This window comes from Camelus dromedarius, chromosome 10 (assembly GCF_036321535.1).
Source record: "Camelus dromedarius isolate mCamDro1 chromosome 10, mCamDro1.pat, whole genome shotgun sequence".
Classification (NCBI taxonomy): domain Eukaryota; kingdom Metazoa; phylum Chordata; class Mammalia; order Artiodactyla; family Camelidae; genus Camelus; species Camelus dromedarius.
Genome location: NC_087445.1, coordinates 18,005,363 through 18,020,921, shown reverse-complemented (window position 1 = coordinate 18,020,921; position 15,559 = coordinate 18,005,363).

The window sequence follows — 15,559 nt, the reverse complement described above, 5'->3', positions numbered from 1 at the left end:
TGACCCACTCTCAACATTCTTTGAGCACTTTTTTGCTTTCTGGCACAAGAAGATGTTATAGGTGCATGTTATCTAATACATGCACAATGTCTTGAAATTTGCCATTTATCCAAGGATAATAGTGTCTTTTAGTAGAAAATGGTATTAGGAAATCAAGAGCTAGTTTTGCTAATTACTGTGCTTATTGTTATTCTCAGTCCTTCTCATAGGAGGGTTCTAAGGAAGATAGATACGTAGTGTTTAATCAGGTGTAAGTAATAGGGTTGTGCCCAAGAAGATCAAGTCTAGAAACACTGAAGTTATATATGCTGATTGTGGGAGTTAGGGTGGAGAGAAAGTATGAGGGCCACATGCCATGTCCTTAAGAAATATAAGGAACTAATTAGGAACTTAACATATGGTAGCACTTAAGAATAATAAGTTAGTAAACCCTGATTTCATGAACCCCAAGGAAGAAGGGTAGATTGGTTAGAATTTTGTTCAGTATGAAGGTCAGAATGCTAAAATTGAAAGATTTTGATTATTGCTATTACAAGAATAAACAAGATTGAGTTAATTTCACTTTGGGGTAAAAGTTTAGAGGTAAGCATTCTAGAGAAAGTAGAACAATCCATTATGTCAGACTTCATAGATCTTATTGTTCCTCCACATGCAGCCTCTACTCCCAGGGTCACTTCATGGTCTAAGATATGGATCCAGCTCTACATCCTAGCTATCAAGAAAGAGGAAAGAGAAGGGACATACTCTTCCTATTAAGAAAAATTTCTGTAAACTGGACATATACTTCTACTTACATTCCATAAGGCAGAATTGATTCACATTAAAATTTGGTCTCTATTCCAGGTAGTCAGGTGCCAAAATAAAACATCAAGATAACTATTTCTGTAAAAAGAAAAACATACTGAAAGATAATAGGCAGCATCTGCCACAGAGAGGGTTTCATGCAAGATGGAGGAAAATGAATAGCTCAGAAAGGTGATGGGGAACTAACAGCATGTGGGACAACTCCTCCTGCCCCATGAGACAGAATGAACATTCCTCTCCCATTAAGAATTATCCTTACTTTCATCTCGTTTGTATTATGTTTTGCTTGTTTTGTTTTACAGTTTGTATATGATTTGCTACCTTCATTAATGTTTTGCTTGCCTCTGTATGTGTGTATCTACAGTCTCTTTCATTGAAAATGAGCTTGTAGACAGAGAACCCAACCTTAGTGGTTACTTTTTTTGGTCAAACAGTATTAGAGTAGCAGTTCATGAAGCCAGATCCTGAAGAGAGGCTATTCTATGTTCAAATCCTGATTCTGTCACTTGTCAGCTATATTACTTAGGCAAGTTACTTAACCTTTCTAAAGAGTAGCTTCCTTATCTGTGATCATGCATGAAAAGTTCCTAATATGTTGCCTGGAAGATTATATCCTGAATTAATATTAGCTATTATTTTTGGTGTCCACTATGAAAGTATACAGAGTAAATGCCTTTCTAATATTTATTTGATTGAATAGACAGATTTACTGCTGTTTTCAAATGAAAAAGGGCCTGAAAAAAGGGATAACTGTTGCCATTTGACTAGAAATGTTATTAAAAAATTAAGTTCACAGCTCAGAAACCCAGACTTACTATCAACAGATTTCACATCAGCTTTACTGCTAAGCTGTAGAAACTCTCGGTGCTTGATTAATACTAGCTTTTCTTTTCCAGTTATTTCACATTATGATGAAGCAGTGGGCGGAACTGTAGTGCATAATTTCAGGGAATTTAAGATGAGAAAAGGGAACATCAAGTTCAGATTACGGACCAGGGGTCAGACAGTTATTTACATATCTATCCTAATGCATATGGTTATCTTCTAGTCTCATAGATCTTCCACCATAAGTTATGCATTAAATATAATCAGGGTGCATGGAATTCACAGGGATAACTGCATTCATCAACGGTAGAGGTGAAGTGGAACATAGCAGCAGCTTTTCTATTTCCTTTGGGAAAGTTTGAATTTCACACAGCAATCTGGAGCAAATGAGAATGACTCAGGTCTCTCATTCATAGCAGGAAGGGTCAGATCACAAATAGCTTGTCTTTAGCCATTTCCTTTAACATTCAGGACTTTTTTTTTTTTTTGCTGACTACTTGCCTATTTGACTAGGATAGAAAACCAGACACATCTGAAGGGATTTACAAGGAAATCCGTAAATGTCAAATGCAAAAGCAAGAGTAAACACTGCAAGCAGGCAAATAGTAACAAAAATGCCAAAAGTAAGAGCTGTAAGTCAGATAAGGAAACTGTGATAAGGAGGATAGATTCCCAAAATATGAGCTGTAAACAAGTTATAATCTTAGTTTCAGGGAAACTGGTATTCCAAGGAAGAACTTGAAGTACTTGCTTTCAAAATAGTGGTTGAATGAATTAATTGAATTCATGGAATCTATATTAGTTGAAACCATCTCTCTCTCTCTCTCTTTTTTTTTTTTTTTTGGTCAAAATAAAGTACTCCACTTTGTGTTTTTAGTTTTAAATGCAAGATTATTGAAAACCTATCACAGATTCGGCAAATTGCTAATCTATTTTTGAGATCAAATGCCACTTAATGTCAGTTGTTTTTCCTCATTTGAGTTATATCCCATTGTTGAGAAGATTAAATGGGATGAATTATGAAAGTCACATTGTACAGTACTTGGCACATGGTAGATCCACAGAAAATATTTGGTTATTTTTCATCTAGGATTTACCCATGCAGTTATTTTTGTGTGTACTTCAGTTAAGGTGGAAGGAAAGATTTTTTTAAGAAGTGAATGAAATGGCTTCTCTAAGGCTAACATGTTAAATGAAAAAGGTCTGTATAGTTTCAATGATCATCTGTTAACCAGAAAATCTATACTGCAGGTATATCTAGTCTTCCTGTCATACTAGAGTAATTACATAGCCTGGAAATCTGCCCTGTGAATTTAGCCACTTATCTTCCAAATAGCCAGCCTCCTCAGATCATCCTGCAAGACTGATATGTTGAACAGTGCATATGATTTCAGTGTTAGTAATTATAGAGCTTTTAGTAGAGAATTGAAAATGCTGCCTAATATTACTATAATCAGGGTTTCAAACAGAAGTAAAACATAAAGTGAGACAAGAGACCATACTTATGAGAGAGAGAACTAAAATCCTCTACACCTCCAGAACCCCAAATTAACTTCTCTGTACTTTGAGCTGTTTCTGTAGCCCCCAGGGAGTCTTAACACTGGATTGTCTGCTCATCCTGCTGAGCAGAGTTCAGGATCTGAAATACAATTTTTCAGTACCTTTTCCTATAAAGAAACAGAGCATAACATAGTCTGGTAAAAATAAAGGGCAGTTTGCAGTGAGACAGGGGGCTCAGGGCTCTGTATCAAGCATTCTATTGTCTCCTTTTCTCCTTAGTAAAGATCTTTAGAGATCTTTCATATTCTGCATCTTGGGGAAAGAGCCCTTTTCTTTAGAGTACTCACCAAAGGCATATATGACAGTTAACATGAATCTAGCAAGGTACTTAATAACTCTTTGGAAAACAATTCTGAAATGCATTCATGTCAGTATTTTATATACTAAAACTTTGGAATATCACAAGAATTTCAAAATGTTTCCAACAAAATTGAAAGCCATAAATTGTTACATTATTCTGAAGTGGTGCTTGAATACCTGAGAATAATTTTTCAGGTCATGTGACTATCCATAGTCTTACTTCTTCTGATTAAGATAACTATACCAAACCTGTGATAAGGGAATGGGTTTGAGACTCAGAGCTGGATTCCAATCTCACCCTCTCAGCTCCAAGTTTCAGGCAAATTACTCAGTCTCAATGAGTAATTTTTCCTAGTTTGTTCCTCATGTGCCAAATGAGGCAATTTTAGTTATAGCCCATGATTTGGGGGAAATTTAAATGAGATGGTTTATGTAAGGCACATTGTAAGATACCTGGTACAAAGTAGATGCACAGCAAATATTTGGTTATTAGAAGTTCAATTCTTCACTGACCTGTCAGTACTCCAGAAACCTAATGGAAGCAGAGAAATGAAAAGTACAGAGTGCTTATAATTTGCTCTTCCATAAAGTAAATATTAAAAGCTCAATACCTAATTCTTTCTTTTTTCTTTTAATTTTTAACCTTTTAATGATTATGTATTTGATGTAAATACGTATTTTTATTAAATATAAGGCTAACCATCTATCTGTTTTCTTAAACTTGGATGCTGTTGGCCATTCCAGTGATAAAACAAGCAAAATTTTCACATTTTAACCATCAGCACTTACCACTGATAATGCATTCTAACAATTTTGTTTCAGGAAAATAGTATTTGTTTTACCACTACTAACTTATGACCTTATGTTTAACAGCTACTACCTCAAAATCATGTTTATAATCATCAGGAATGAGTACTCCAGCTAAGTAATTTGAATTCATTTTTTAAATTGCTTCTTTCCCATGCTTTCCAAAATATACTCATAAATGCTAAGTGTCACCAGTTATTAGCCAAACAGTCTAACTACACAACTCTGGGAACATATTCATTAACATTCTAGGTAATAGGTTCTCTTCCCAATCAAAATGATAAGATCAGTAGAATTTTTTCATTTAGTTTGTGTACACTGGAAAACTATTAATTTTGTTCCAGTGAACATATAACAGCATAAACTAATATTTATTGAGCTACTGTGAACCTACCACTAAAAAGATTTACGTTTATCTCACTTAACTTCAGATTAACTACTGTTTTCCTGCTTTTCAGATAATGATACTCAAAGATGTGAAGGTGGCTCAATGTCACAAACCTATGCTATTGTGGAACTATCAATTGAAACTAAGGGTTCTAACCACAGAGTCTCTGTTTTTAAATACTTTCCAAAAGAACAAGAAATCTATATCAACTCCAATGAGGTCTAAGAATGTTTTGTTTGACCACATGTTCATAATATTAATGCTTCTTTAGAATTATGATGTCAGCTGGATTCCTCCCTCTCTTTCACTCTTAACCTCTTACACTCAATTTCAGATCCACACTCAATTTCAGATCCACACTCAATTTCAGTGTTTTTTTTTTAAACCTAGCTTAAATTTGCCTAGTATCTCCTCCTTGTGGTAGAAACTAGGATATGTCTCATTAACAAAAAGCAATGTTTTCTTTGAGGAATGGTATAAAGAAGTGTTGATATTTGTTGTGGAGAAAAGTGAAGTAACTGAGAGACAAAGGACATCTGACTTTTGACTGTTTTTATAGGTCTTAATGTGTCCAAAACAGGCAGCAGAACTAGAACCTATGGGAGGAAAATAAAGGGACGAAGGCTTTGTTTCTACGTAAGGAATATATTTTTAATGTATTAGTATTATCTAAATCAGAAATGAGCAGTCTTGGGAAGCAGTGAGCTCTCTGTGGATCAGCTCATATTCTGGAAAGCAGTAAGGCAGTGATGTTACAGAAAGATGATCCAGCAACAGATGGCACTAGAAAAGATGCCAAAGATAAGCCTGTAGTTATATAGTTGTGTCAGCTTCCTCCTTGTTGCTAAGGATTGGTGGAAGGTTAGAGCAAAGAGGTCACAGGGCATCCAAAGTCCCAGATGAGAGAGGACAACACAGAAAAAAATAAAAAGAACAGAATAGGGATTATGAAACCAAACTTTGGTGACTTGACAGTAGATCATTTCTGTTTTTCTGCTCATTCATCGACAGAATCTGGAATTATTTTTGTCATGTCCTGCTACTATTGAGTAACCTTCCATGGAGGCACCATAATTGAACCTGTGACAGGGGCAACCCTTCTTTGCTTTACATACAGTGCTTTCCCTTAGTGGATTTTTCCTTGACATGGCTGATTTCCTCTAGAAAAGAAACTTTTTTCTTCGTAACAAGGTATCTAAAATCCAACTTTTTAAAGACTTTATCAGCAGATAGTTGGCTACTAATTTTCTATTCTAAAAACGCTTAATAATGAAAGGCTACAAAATCTATCAAGAAATTTCTCAGGTTTTCTAATCACTAAACTTACCTTACTCCTGAGAAGCAGTATTTTAAGTTTGAAGATATTCATTGTATTTTCCCATTCAGTTTTTTATTTATTTATTTTTAACATTTTTTATTGATTTATAATCGTTTTACAATGTTGTGTCAAATTCCAGTGTTCAGCACAATTTTTCAGTTATTCATGGACATATACACACTCATTGTCACATTTTTTTTCTCTGTGAGTTATCATAACATTTTGTGTATATTTCCCTGTGCTATACAGTGTAGTCTATTCTACAATTTTGAAATCCCAATCTATCCCTTCCCACCCTCCACCCCCCTGGTAACCACAAGTCTGTATTCTCTGTCTGTGAGTCTATTTCTGTCCTTTACTTACGCTTTGTTTTTGTTTGTTTGTTTGTTTTTGTTTTTGTTTTTTAGACTCCACATATGAGCGATCTCATATGGTATTTTTCTTTCTCTTTCTGGCTTACTTCACTTAGAATGACATTCTCCCCCATTCAGCTTTTTAAATCAGGTATACTATTAAAGATAAATCAAAGCTAAGAATAGATTTTATATTGACATATAGTGGTACTGAAATGCTGAAATTTTATAGATTTAGCAACCAGGGGAACATGAAGTTTCTAATCAAAATCTGAAACCATGAACAAGTGTTTTGTGAATATAACTCAGCATTGTACAGTATTTCCAATAAGCTGTCCTTAAAAGTACTCAGAGACCTAATTGTAGTCTAAATTTTACAGCCTAAAATTCCTAATATTATTAGATTTTTAACATTTTTCCTCTAATAGTTTCATATTGGACTGCAGGCTCCAAATGCATGCATTGACTTAATAATTTAAAGCTAGTGGAAAGAATGATCATATAAAAGCCTTAATTTTTACCAAGCATAAGTTAATAGAGAATAAGAAGTGCAAAGAGAGACATCAGGTGGTTCTTAGGACCTTCAGGTAAAACAAATGAGATTTTATTAGGCTTACAGATAGAATTTGTGTGTGTGTGTGTGTGTCAAGGGATAATAGAAGTGTTGATTTGATTGGCTTATTAAACCATGTTTAGCTCAGCAATATTTCTCATCACTTGGCTTTTTAATCTGCCAGGAAATGGTACCATTTGCACTTATGAACTGTGTGTAATTATAGTGAATAAGGGTTCAGCTTATAATGAATCTTCCATCACATTCTGCTCTCTCCGTCTTTTATTTTCTGTTCCTCTAAATGAAGCAAGACTGAAGAGAATTATACTTTGACCCTGGCTTTAGAGTAGAATATATATGTCTATAAAAATATTTAGTATGTACATTTAAAGATTTTTTTTACTTGCATTTTCCCTCAGTTTTATATTTTTGGTGATAAGAGAGTAACTTGTGCCTGCCATTCAAGATAAATGGATGAAGATAGTTTGCTTCTTCCAGATTATTTTTATACTGATAGGTGAAGTAAAATGGAAACAAATATGTATTTAACTTTAAGTAGTAGGCATCTGTAAGGAAATGGAAAATAGTTTATGTATGTCTTATCAAGTTGTACATTTCTTTTAGATTTCTCCCTCTACTGTTACCCTCAGCAACTTAGACTATAGTTCCATTTCTCTATTTACTTCCAGTTACCCCATAATTGGTAGTTAGTGTTGGATGGAGTTCTAAATCTCAGTGGGTAGTTAGTATTGGATGGAGCTCTAGATCTCAATGTGTTCAATCCTCTAATTTTTACAGCTGAGATCACTGAGTTTCTGAGATGTAAGGAAACAATCCAAACTGGAACTAGTGCTCCTGACCCAGCCCAGTGCTCTAGTTATTTCAACACTTTATCTAGTCTCAACTAGTAATCTTGTCCCCTTCTCTATTCTCCAGTCTGATCCCTTTCTTTCTTAAGACTATTCTAATCTCTGCCAATATAGTAAAGATTTTAGGAGTTAATGGTGTTTTGCTTTGAGGGTCATTTAAATTAAAAAAAAACACTTTACTTAAGGCATCTTAACTCAAAGTAATGAATCTCTGCTAATGGACTAGTGTATGTTCAGAAACCATAATAGACCAAGTGGTGAAACTATGGGGATTTTGAGGGGGGAGATTATTGCCCCCAATCCTGGTATTTCTTGCCTTTCTTTGCTTTTTTATTAATTACCCACCTGGGGAGGTGGAGTGATTGACTGTGATAGGTGAATTTGGAGAGAAAATAAAGTAGGCATGCTCAGATTAGTTCTATCATTTTTTAGGGGGACGGGGCACAGCTGCCTGCAGGGAGAAAGATATTACCTGACAAATGGATATACATGTCCTGGTCCAGTATTACATGCAACTGGAAGCAGAAGTCTGCCTAATTCCTAGATTATCATCCAGTGGTTTTCACACTAAACTTTGTTCTCCAAATTAATTTTACTATAATAAAATGGATGTTTTCCATTTTATCTGCTGCTCTTTGTCAGTTTGATGGATGAAGAATGCTACCTTATGGGTTTTAGTTAGTTCTTTTTTTTTTGTTACATATATAAATATTCAAATATATTGCCTATTTGTTTCCTTATGTGAATTGCTTTGTTATACCTTTTTCCAATTTTTCTGTCTAGGCTCTCATTCAGAAGTACTTTGAAAGAAGTTTTGCTGATGATAGGAAACTATTCTGATTGGGCAAGGGTCAAAGAGTAGTTCTACTTGACATTAAGCATATACTTGTATGAAAATGTTCTTTCATAGTAAAATACTGAACACAGTTGTTTTCAGTTAAGGGAAGAGGGAAAGAAAAAATGGACAATCTAAGAAAGAGATTGCTACTTAGCAATGTGTGAGTTAAATGGACAGAAACAACAGAACTTGATGTGAGGTGGCTAGAATACTGAAAGTGTTAACCCAAAAGTACTGTAGAACAAAAATCTCTAACATTGATCCCATATACCCACCTCACCATGGAAACACATTTAAAAAGAACATATAGGAATCTCATATATAATATATATAAGTGAGCAGTCTTGCTTTTGGAGTGTGAGCTGATGGCGCCTTGTTCCCCTGACTTCTTTATTTCTCCTCTTTCTACTTTCCTCATGTAACCGTTAATGCAACTAAGTAGAACTTTAGGAGTGCAAAGAACTCAGAAGTAGCCCACTGAAGTAGAAGTGTTTGCTTGTAGATTAGCTCCTGAAAAGTCAGGTTTGTGATCACTGTGCCTCCAAAACAGTGTCTCTTGTGGACATGCTGTCTTTGGGGGTGACCATAATTCATTAAATTAGACTGTTTTTGGAGTACCCAATTCTATGCTTTATACTATTGATGACTCCTATTTCATTATATTTTGAGAATTTTAATGTAGAAGCTTAACTCATAGATACCATGAAGGTCCTTAGGAAGAAAGATCTGTTCTTTATAAAAATATTACTGGTATTTTATAAAATTTTAATTCAAAATTTGAGAGGGTTCTGGCAAGGACTTACTCAGCTACCACTGAGTCAGCTTCACGCATCTTTTTCTTCTTAGTTATAGGTATTCTGTCCCATCTCCTAAAGCCTAGAAAAAAATTTGGAGGTAGCTATAACTTTATTGAAATATGAAGGATTCACATGAACTTCTAGCCTTTCTTAAAGATCCAGAAAAAAATTCATGGACTTTGATTGCTCACCTCAGAATCATTGACATTTCATAATAAACATTTCTATGTGTAAGGATTCCAGCTATTTAGAGACTTACATTTTAAAAGAATTTCTACTTTTTTTAGGCCCTGTATTTTTTTCAAAAGTTGAGAGAAAAAAATGTTTAACTGAAAACATTTAATGACAGTGTGTGATAGTAACCAAAATGTCTGCAGTTGATATTATGTATACAAAAAGAACTTTGTTGCAAAAACACTTGTAGCTTTGTTTGTAAAAGTGGATGGCTAGCTGGTATTTTTGTTCTCCCTCTGTCACACTAACGGTTAAAGGCATTCTGATAAGTTATTGTAGCTGTGTTTGGTTCATGCTGGAATGTTGCCGGAACTTTACTCTTTCTTAATGAATAGCAGATCTCATGGAAACCATTACAACATATTTTACAGGAAATTGCCTTGCCTCTGGAATATACTGTAGCCCCTATTCTCTGCATTTTGGCTAACTACAACAATTTCTCCTAGAAACTTCTCAATTTCAGTAAAGCCTACAATGTAAACTTCTTTGGAATCTTTCTTATATCTATGGGTCTGCTTCTTCCCCTCCTTTTCTAGTAATCACTTTTCTTCATTCTTTCTTGTCTAGAGAAATCACACACTTTAGAGATAGTCAGAACTAAACTCAAATTTTATCTTTGTGACATTAAAATGTGGCTGGAAAAATTATTTTGTTTCTAAAACCTCCCTACTTTTGCATATGGAAAATGGAGATAGTATATTCTCTACAGGGATAGAATTAAGATAATATATGTAGAACATCTAGCACATGGACTGATATGGAGAAGTATCTGACACACACATTTTCATCACCTTTTTTTTTTTTTTTTTGGCTTCTCAACCATCTCAGTTCCCTGTAGTATCTGAGACAGCTATCAATAGAGAGAAGTTCAGAGTTTCCAGCTTAGCAATTTAATACATCCAGGAACTGTAATTATTTCATACAATGACAAGTAACTCAGCAGCATATAAAGCAAAACTTATACCTAGACTGGCCGACTATGTCTTTGCAACCACCAACAGAAGTGCTTTTATTGATATAGGTACAACCCTAAGCTTCCAAATAGGCAGCCAAGCTTTAGTCCCATCACTAAACCCTAAAACTTGATAAATAACAGATCCTGACTGTCAGTGCCCATTTTCACTGGCACTTTGAAATGGAGCAGTATCTCAGTTTTTTTAAATTATTTTTTTAATTTAAAAATCATATATTTATTTAACTGAGGTATAATTAACTTACATTATTATATTAGTTTCAGGTGTATAAAATAGTTATTTGCTATTTTAATATGTTAAAAAATGATCACCAGTGTAAGTTACCATCTGTCACCATACAAAGCTATTACAGTATAATTGACTATATTCCATATTCTGTACCAGGGTCTCATTTTAGAAAATATTTTTAAGATATAAGATTGTGCCTCCAGAGTTCAGAGTTGTAGTGAAGATACCGGTGTATCTGTAGTTTAGAGGAATGGTCTTAAAGGTCTCTCTGAGCTTCCATTTTAATTAAAAAGTTCAGGACTCTTCTAACTGTAGGAATTCCAGATAGATCTCTTTTACATAGCATACTCTTAGAACTTAAAAAAGAATATGAGTAGAATTCACTATTTCATATTGATCAACCTAAAAAAAAACAGTTTAAGAAAGGGTTTCCCAGATAGGCCCCCAAATCGCTGTCATTTTTAAGTTGGTAATTCTCAAATTTATGTATAAACAAAAACATATAAAACTTTTAAAGTACAGATTTCTAAGTCCCGCCGTTGGAGAGTCTGATTCTATATAGCTCTGGAGAACAGCTTAGGACTGCATTTTAGCAATCCTAATATAAGTAGTCCTTGGACTTTACTGAAAAACTTTGCCCTACACCCTGCCTTATAAATAAGTTCTACAACTACTTCTTGGGGGTTGCTAAGCGGTAGAGTCTAGTAAGATAGTTGCAATTTCTTGTGCCGAGAGAAGAAATCCAATTAAGAAATGTAAATTCTTCTTCATGCTGAGAGAATATGAGGCAATAAAAATATGAATTTCTTTATGTTGCGTGGAAGCTTCTGGGAGCCCATAAAGGGTGAGCAATCTTTTGCTGAGCAGCTGGACTGTCATCATCTTCTCTGGGTTTTATGGGAAAAGATGAGGCACTTCCAGCACTTTCCTGAAAACAGTTTCTTCAAGAGAATTTCTATACAGGCTGTGGGGCTCTTTCTCTTAATGCTTGAGATCTATAATTAACTATTTAGAATGAGGGGTAGTGTTAAAGAGCATAATGAGTGCAATCCTTTCTTAGGGTAATTATCTAGTTTCTAATCGTACCCTCTTCCCTACAATACATTTGTGCAGAAAAGCTGGTGGTTGTGGGTGAGGAAAGGTTGTTCAGTAACACTGAAGGCAACTACTTAGTACTTTAAAAAAGAGACCAGTTCTAACTACTACTAATGCTCCAACACAGTTGTGTGATCCTGAAGCAGGCCATAGTACAGGGTGGAAGCCCATGAGCTACTGCTGAAAATGCCAGAAAGAAAAATAAAAATTTAAAAAGTAATTTGTACACTCTTGGTGGGAATGTAAATTCATGCAGCCACTATGAAAACAGTTTGGAGATTCCTCAGAAAACTGAAAATAGAACTACCATATGATCCAGCAATTCCACTCCTGGGTGTATATCTGGAAAAAATAAAAAACAATTTGAAAAGATACATGCATTCCAATATTCGTAATGATACTACAATAGCCAGTACATGTAGCCAGTACATGGAAGCAACCCAAGTGCCCATCTGCAAATTATTGGATTAAGAAGATGTGGTGTGTGTGTATACCACACACATATGTATACACACACACACACACACACACACACACACACACACACACACTATGGAATATTACTCAGTCATAAGAAAAATGAAATCCTGCCATTTGCAGCAATGTGGATGGACCCAAAGAATATCATGTTTAGTGAAATAGGCCAGACAGAGAAAGACAAATACTGTAAGATATCACTTACATGTGGAGTCTAAAAAATAATACAAATGAATGTATATACAAAACAGAAACAAACTCACAGATATAAAAATCAAACTTGCGGTTACCAAAGGGGAGAAGGAAGACAAATGAGGGATATGGGATTAACATACACAAAAAACTATGTATAAAACAGATAGACAACAAGGATATACTGTATAGCCAGGGAATTATAGCCATTATCTTATAATAACCTATTGTGGAATATAATCTGCAAAAATGCTGAATCACTATGCTGTATACCTGAAACTAATATAATACTGTAAATCAACTATACTTCAATTAATTAAAAGTAAGTTGGACTTTTGTATGAAAGATTCTATATTGCTTTGATATGCCCATGCAAGCACAGTTACATTGGGGGGATGTTTTTATTATTCGAAGGATTAATTTCATTTGGTTTTCTTACAAGTATTCTGTGTGATTTTGACTGAATCCTACCTACTACTTCAAATACAGTGTTTTCTCATTTTGCTATTATGAGTAGTGAACTTGTTCACAAAGCCTTTTCAAGTAAATTTCTGGTTTTATTTCTTTCCTCATGCCTCAGGTTTGTAAATTCAGTCTCTAAGTCAAGATTCTAAATTCGTATCAGTTGCCTCCTGTATAAGTAAACATATATGTTCAAGACAGATCCCTAAGAAGCATCCTCTATGCCCCTTCTCTCTGTTTTTCATTATCTTCCTGATTCTTGATTTAAACGATGCTATTTGGGGAAAACTAATGTGCTCTAGGATCAACAGCAATTCTCTTTGTACACCAAACCTGTTAAAAATGCATTTCCAGGAGCCCAGTATAACCTGAACCAGAAAGTCTGAGCTTTTGCTTCCTGTACGGAGAGAATTCTAGGCTCCCATCTTCAAGGACTGCTTTATTAGCCACAGAAGAAACAGCCAAATGTAGAGATTCCCAGAACAATTGTAAATTAATCATTGAATTTAGAATACCATTTTCAAATGATTTTCAATCATTGAACAGACTTAGTAAGTACCAAGACAATTCAATCCTGGTATGTATCTGAACCATTTACAGATATCCATAGGTTTAAAATTTAATGTTTTCTTTTCATTTACAGTGAATTTATTGTTGGCAGAAAATGCATGAGAGCCCAGCCTTGAAGAATTAAGACTTCTCTTCCCTACATAATGGATCTAGCAGAAATGGTTAGCTGTTAGGATTCACTAGTGCTCTCTGCCAGTCTACGTTAGACACATGATTTGGGAGTGCCACAAGAAGCGAGTATATATTAAGGTTTACAAAACATATCAAACCATCTTGACTCAGGACCTTGTTTAAGGAAGGAGAGCTGGCTGAATCCTATCTACCAGTTACAATAATGAATACCTTAGCATATTACCTCAAGCATAATATCTCACCTTGTCTGTCCCTTAGACTTAAGACCTATCTTCTAGCTTAGTGACTCTTTATACCTCTTCTATATAGGCTCTTGTCTGTGACATATTGCTGATTTCTGTAAGCAACTGTAAGCACGTTCTTACAGCTATGCTTTTTCCTAGAAGGGTTCCTTACAATGCAAAATTAGAAAAATCTCACCCTATCTGAGGTCCAGAGTGGTACTGTTGCTTGCCTAAAGTCACATCCGTAGTTTTTGAAAAGACAGAGACTTAAATTCAGATCTTAGGAAAAAGAAGTAAGGTAGAGTTCAGCCAAAGGTTATAATACGTAACTCACACTTAAAGCTTCCATAGGTTTCTTCTGGAAAGGAAGAAGGAAGTGTTTATGGAGCACACAGATTTTGAGTAAGCCAAACTTCAGCTCGCAGTTTGTCCTACCACTTGATAGCTAACTGATTTGGAGGAACTGCTAAACCTCTCAAAGCTGTATTCTCATCATTTATAAAATGGGATAATAATATTAAACTTTATAAGAATTTGCAGTGCTATTTATAAAGAGGTTGGCAGAGTGCTTACCCAATGGTAGACTTAGTGGAGGCTCATCTGTGAAATCTTCTCTCTCTCCAGCATACCATAGATCTTTCCTACGGATAACATCATTGAGTTTGCCATTGTATATTTCCCCTTCCACTCTGTTGATGGTAACATGATGATTTCTATTATAAGACATAAAAATTCCCAAGTGGGGGATTACTTTGGCCAATACAGTTCAAAAGGGAAAGAAAATGCCATTATATATTCATAAAGTAGGATATAAAATGAGATAATTGAAAGTCAGCTTGTTTATCTTTAGGGGACAATTGGTGATTCTTTTTTCTTCCCAAGTAATAGATTATTATGTATTTAATTGCTGTTTTGAGAAAGGTATTCCTCTAAATGGGCATTAGGGAAAGAGGACAGATTTTAATTAAACCGTTTAGCACATACTGAATAACCCCACCAGGAGGCATGATAAAGGTATGTTTAATTGGGTTAGAAAGATGGTAGCAATGTAAGAACTTCAAACACAAATTTAACGGCAGAGATAATTCTACATCTATCTCCTAATCAACAGCAAGGGAAATTGTTGAAAATTTTAAAAGGCAGGGCAAGAAAAAAAAATAGGTTGACTTTAATCCAATTTGTCCCCCCAAAATTTTCTCCAGGATGTGTATGTATGTTCTATTTTGCATATCAGTCTACACAAGGAAGAGGCTGCTTTATTCCTCAGGCTATCTGACAGCATGTTTTCCTCCAGTACTTTGTATAGTGTGTCTGAAAGTGGTTTTCAGTGTTTCATTCCTTTTATTCTTTCCTCTGTCCAGTCTCCTAATTAACACTTTTCTAAATGTCAGTGCCAGCATGTGGGCACCTGAAAACTGGGAGACAAGTCTGGGTTGTATTTTCTCCCATGCATCTATTTGTCATCATCAGGCAGTATAATAGATTAGCAGAATAGGTGGACTGGTCAGAGAATGGGGAAGCCTTAGGACCAGTTGCAGAACAACAGCTAGACAGCAAAA